This window comes from Peromyscus eremicus, chromosome 6 (genome assembly GCF_949786415.1).
Source record: "Peromyscus eremicus chromosome 6, PerEre_H2_v1, whole genome shotgun sequence".
Taxonomy (NCBI): domain Eukaryota; kingdom Metazoa; phylum Chordata; class Mammalia; order Rodentia; family Cricetidae; genus Peromyscus; species Peromyscus eremicus.
In genome coordinates, this window is record NC_081421.1 from 46877824 (window position 1) to 46884315 (window position 6492).

Sequence of the window (6492 nt, forward strand, 5' to 3'; positions counted from 1 at the left end):
TTGCAACCTCAAACACATGCATTCTCAACCCTCAAACATGCACATAAATAGAAAAAAAATAGTACAAATTTCCTTGTTTAAGAAATTGAAACTAGCTAGACCACCATCATTACCACACGGGTAGTATCTATAAAACTGACACCATATCAATATATTTTGAAAAATATGCCAGGCGGTGGTGGCGCACGCCTTTAATCCCAGCACTCCGGAGGCAGAGCCAGGCAGATCTCTGTGAGTTCGAGGCCAGCCTGGGCTACCAAGTGAGTTCCAGGAAAAGGCGCAAAACTACACAGAGAAACCTTGTCTCGAAAAACCAAAAAAAAAAAAAAAAAAAAAAAGAAAAGAAAAATATATCCAGGCTTGTTGACTTAAAATTTTGTTCATGATTAGCCTGGAGTTGTTTTGTTTTGTTTTATTCTGTTTTTGAGAAAAAGAGTAACGTAATGTCCTTCTCATAACATAATAGTATAATTGATACATGATGTTATCTTGTTATCTGGGATATAAACTTTAATGTTTAATATGCTATTTACAAGATTTATTCATTTTGAAAACCCCTACATAGAAACAATATGCATTCTTCATCTTATGTTTGTTTTTAATGATAATTAAGCTCTAGAATATATTTACTGGTAATAGATTTCTTAAGAAGTTATTAATTTAGTTATTAATTTATTCATAATAGCAAAGGATAATGAATATATTCCTTCTATCTAAGCACATGATTAATACTATGTTAACTGTGCCTTGTCTAAATTGATCTACATTTTTTTACCCAGAATCCTTGTTTGTTGTGTTACACATCTTCCTTCACATTCATTTGCTATTTTTCAAATAATCTATTAAAACTTAGGAAACACTTCACTTTGTATAAAAGTTGTAACACAATATAGAATTCTCACACACACCTCAAATTTTATTTCCCCCTTTACTACATTTGCCACGATTAATAAGACAACAGTGGTGCATAGTTCAGTGAAATATAGACTTTATTTACCAAAGCTTTTGTCCATTCTAATAATTTTCAACTGGGTTCCATTTAGCTGTCCTAAATAGAACATAGGAAATCTGTCATATTTCTCATGTGATATCTAAAGCATGTCTTACAATTATTGGTTTTAATATCAGCCACACAATGACTTAAGAAATCTCCTATTTGTACAGCCTATACTTCCCCTTCCATTCTGTACTCCTGGAAGTACAACCCTGTGATCAGTCTGTACTGAAAACTTGGGGACATGTGCTCCTCTTCCTGGACCAAGTTGTATATGCAGAACTTGTAGAATCTTTCTTACTGTGCAACTAATCATTTATATTATTATCTACTTTTGTTCTTACATTAAATTTTATTTTAACTTTTTATTGAATGTTGAACTTGTTATACCTTTAGTCTTTGGAACACTGTTCTACATTTTCCTGTATCCCTTCAGCAAATCGCTTCACTGCTTTTTGTAAAAGTATGTCCATTCTTGTAGATACTGCAATAGGGTTCTGATTCATCTCCAATAATTTCTGACCCACATTGACACCAAGGCCACAGGGATGCCTGGAGTCTGAACCATCACCTGGGTCCATTTTGAAGTCTGAGGGCCAGCTGCCACTGGGGTCATGTTGATCTGAATGTCCTGAGCTGCCACTGGGTGTCATGATGGCATCTGGATCAAAGCTGCTGCCAAAGGACTGTCTGGGTCCATAACCCAAGTGAAACCAGAGTCTGTGTTGATGTCCTTGGATCCTCGCACCATTGAAGTGTATGTTGATGCCTGGGGTCTAGGCTTCCATCTGGGGCCAAGTTGATGTCTGAGAGCCAATCTGAGTGGCCTATTCTGCCACCTGGGGACATACTGACATTTGAGCCCAGGTTGATAATGAGGACTATGTCTGGGTCCATGGTACTACTATAGCCAGGTTCTGTGTTGATATCTGTGGACCACTGTATACCCAGGATCTGGTCTGCAACCTGTGGTCATGTTGCTGTCTAAGAATCATGCAGCCACTGGAGCTATGATGATCTGGGTGGCCTCTGCTGCCACAAGGGCCATGGTGTTGCCTGGGACCTGGCTGCTATTTTGGGCCATGTCTGGGTCTGTGGCCCAGTTGCAGCCAAGGTCTGGGTTATTTTCTGTGACTCCTATTGCCACAGGGGGCTGTGAGGATGCCTGGGGTCTGGACAATGTTGGTGTCTGAGGGCCTTGTTATCATTGGAGTCATACTGGTCTGTGTGGCCTGTGTTATAGCTGGTACCATGGGTACATTCTGGTGAGCTGCTGCTGAGGGCCATGTCTGGGTCCCTGTACCTGCTGTAGCTGAGGTCTGTGATGATGTCTAGTACCTGCATTACCACAGGGGTCATAGGACCAATGCATGCAGAAATCTGAGGGCCTTTCTGAGCTGGTTCCACCCTTCATCGGACCTGGGCCATCTGGCCTTGTCCCTGGCTGGACAATGAAGCAAGAGAGATGGCCCTTCCACCTATGGGAGAGTTGGAACTGGCTCTGCCTCTTCTCTAACTCAGGAGAAATGGCCCCACCCCTTATGGCATGGGCCTAGGAAAGCTTCCTTGCCTGAGGGAGACTGTTCCAGTGGCCAAGACAGATCAGTTAAGCTAACATTCAGCCTACATCCTGGGCCTTGGGTTGGCCTACTGTAACATCTACCTCATCTATTTGACATGCTAGAATGTGTGAAGGAACTGGTCCTGTGGAATAACAACCACAGGATCTCCATGACTTGGAGCAACAGCAGAACACTGAAGAGGCGTTTCAGTGAGGGTCCCGTGTTGATGATATGTCAGAGGCCTGGAACCATATCAATGACTCATTGTGATGAACATTTTGTGGGTGCAGATGATTGGACAAAAGAGTATACTGCTTGGCACACTGCAGTTCCCTATGCCATAGGATGAATGAAGGAAGAAGTGATGGAAATTTGAAGTAGCTGGGCGGTGGTGGTGCACGCCTTTAATCCCAGCACTTGGGAGGCAGAGCCAGGTGGATCTCTGTGAGTTCGAGGCCAGCCTGTTCTACAGAGTGAGTTCCGGGAAAGGCACAAAGTTACACAGAGAAATCCTGTCTCGAAAAACAAAAACAAAAACAAAAAATGGAAGTTGAAGGAGGAGTGAGGTAGTTATCGTGTTTGTTTACTTAAAATTTTAATTATTTTGGGGGGATTCTTTTGGGGAGACATGATTCAAGGGTAAGGGGCAGATATAGAGGGACTCGGAGATAAACTGGATTGGGGCGCATGATGTGAAATTCCCAAACAATAAAGAATTATGTTAAAAACATATTTTTAATATGTGATTTGAAATGTTATTTTTGAACAAGTGGGAGATTTTCATTCTCAAATCATAGTATTTTCAGCAGAAACACAATTAAGTTTAGCTTTTTTATGTAATTTATATCAGACCAATAAATGTGTCTAAAATGCGTCACAAAATCTTAGATTTCTCTCCTACTGTTATTTACAAAACATTTATGTCTTTAATACTATTTGAATAACTGTGAAAAGTTATGTCTATTCTGATTTCCTTGTATAGAAAGTCAATATTTTCTAGTATATTTTGGTTAAAGTGATACCATTCATTAACTCAGTTGATTTTATATACTTATAAAGTTTAATCTGGGTATTTTTGTCAGTCATTTCCTTTTTAGATTACAATATAATTACATAATTCTCTCCTCTCTTTTCATCACTCCAGACTGTCTCATGTATCATTGTTTGCCCATTTACAAATTCATGGCCCCCTTTTTCATGAATTTTTGATATATGCTTATATATATATATACATACATATTTTTATATATTCTAAATATATAAATATCCACTGCTCATTTTGTACAATGTTACATGTATGCCTTTTTTTCAGGGCTGACCATTTGAGATAGGATAACAAATATTAATTCTCTAAGTAAGACTGCCTTGCTTTCGGCATCTCTTAGTTGCATGTAGTTCTTTGTATATGGCTGAAACCTCTTGGTCTTCCTCCATCCACTTGACGAGTCTACTGTTGCTGTCCTTTTCTGCTGAAGTAGGTAATCACTTTGATGAGACTTTATGGGCATAGCATCTAACAATATAATGGAACATCATTTTTACAGAAAACTCCATGATTCTCTGGCTCTTACAACCTTTTAACCTCCACTTCCACAATGATTGCCAAGCCTTAGATGCAGTAGTTGTTTCATAGAGATGTTTCCTGGGGCTTAATTTCACAACTTTTCCCTTTCTTTGGTTAGTTTTCTGTAGTGATCTCCATGTGTTGCAAAGAGAAGTTTTTTGATGAGCTGTGAGGACTACACTTCTCTGTGGGTGCAAAGGCAAATATTTAGAATATACTTAGGGATTATCCTGGTTTAATAAAATAGAGCTTGTAGGTTCTCCTCTAACATCAATGACTTCAATCTGGGTAGTTGACTAATTTTCCAGTACCAGTGATATTTTATTTCTTGTTGAGCAGAGGTCAAGTCCAATTAGAATATTGTTCATTGTCACCAAGGTATGCATGACACTCCCGAATCCTTAGGGTCATTGTGAAATGCTATTAATTATTGTGGTTCACAGGTATCATACCTGGCTAGGACTCATGGATGTCACCATTTTTGGAAGCTTTAGTGACCCTTAGTTATTTTCTGCTGTTGTAAAGACACAATATGACCACATGACCAAGGCATCTTATAAAAGAAAAGGTTTACTAGGCTTATGATTCCATAAGCTTAGAGTGCATGCTCATCATAGAAGGTAGGTAGCATGTTAGCAAGTCAGCAAACATGGGACTGAGGCAATATCTGAGAACTTACATCCTTTTTCACAACAAGGAGGTAAAGAGAGCTGGCAGTGGCATAGGCTTTTGAAACCACAAAGCCATGCCACAGTGGCAGGTCTTCAAGCAAAGCCATACCTCCAATTTTTTCCAAATATTTCCAATTGTCTTAACTTTAAAATATATGAGCCTGTGGAAATGATTCTGATTGAAACCACAACAGTACCTTCTGGTACCATGAAAGCTAATCCTCAAGGTAGAGGATTTGAGGTCAGTTCCAGCTCAGGGGCTCTGGGATATATGTCTGAGGGCATGGAGTCTTCATTAATGGGGACTTAATTACATGCCACTTCTGGGGGGAAACCAAAGACAATAGCAATAACCTGCATTGAGTATTTTTTAATGCATTGTGTTTTTTATTCTAATTGACTGATCTATGTAGATATTGTTATAAATGTTATATATTTAGTCACTCTAGCTTCATGATGTTTAATTGAAATTAGCTTCCCAGGCCTCTACTTTTTGAGTAATTGAGTGTTTTCTCAAATCTCTTCATTACATACATCCATTTCATATTTTAAAATTAGTTGAGAGGAATTGTTATGTATATATTCAATTGTGCAGCACAAGAAAAATAATTCATTTCCTTACTTAAATGTCTTTTTTCATGAATGTTGTGTTTAGATATAGATATGGTACATACTTGGTCTATTTTTAACTCACTGTGTTCGAGTGATGTTCTGCTATGTAATTCAATATAGAAGTTAGGTTGGTCATTGACAGCACGTGGGAGAATATTTGACTTTCAGGTCAAACTTTCTATCCTGTGAACCAGCTATGTCACCTGTCATTCCTGACCAAAAGGAGTTACTAGCTACCTGGTAACTACCTGGTTAGTCAGACTAAATATTCTATCCCTTCACTGCTGTGGATATCGCTCTGTATAAATAAAATGCTGATTGGCCAGTAGCCAGGTAACAAGTATAGGTGGGACAAGCAGAGAAGAGAATTCTGGGAACAGGAAGGCTGAGTCAGGAGACACTGCCAGCCGCCATCAGCAGCAACAAGATGTAAGATACTGATAAGCCATGAGCTACATGGCAAGGTATAGATTTATAGAAATGGGTTAATTTAAGATGTAAGATCTACCTAGGAATAAGCCTGAGCCGTTAAGCCAAATAGTTTAAATAATATAAACATCTGTGTGTTGATTTGGGTCTGAGTGGCTGCAGGAGCCCGGTGGACACAGGAATACTCCAGCTACACTTCATCCAGACCCCTAAGTAAACAGTTTTATCTTTCTTCTAGCTTGCTCAATTAGAGCATCATAACACTGCCATCACTTTTACTTCTAAGAGCTAGAATCTACTTTATTTCCTGTTAGGATAGTGTTTGATATGCCAGTTTATTTTATTTTACTCTGTTTCATATAGCTATAAATTCTGTGAGGTGAGGTCCCCTCCATACCTAGTAAAAATCGGATCTGGCCTTTAGATACAGTATTACAGATTTTACACATTCAAGGTAGTCCACATTTATTCTCTACCAATTAAAGTCATCACATATATGCTGATAATGGAGGAGATCTCCTGTGGTTTCTTTGTGGGTCATCAAATAACATGTTTATATTTCAAGAGTACTCTCTGTTTTCCCACTTCATGGTGTCCACTTTCCCTTCATTTTCAGTTCATTATGAACTCTATAAAAGTCATATGTTAGTAACATCTATA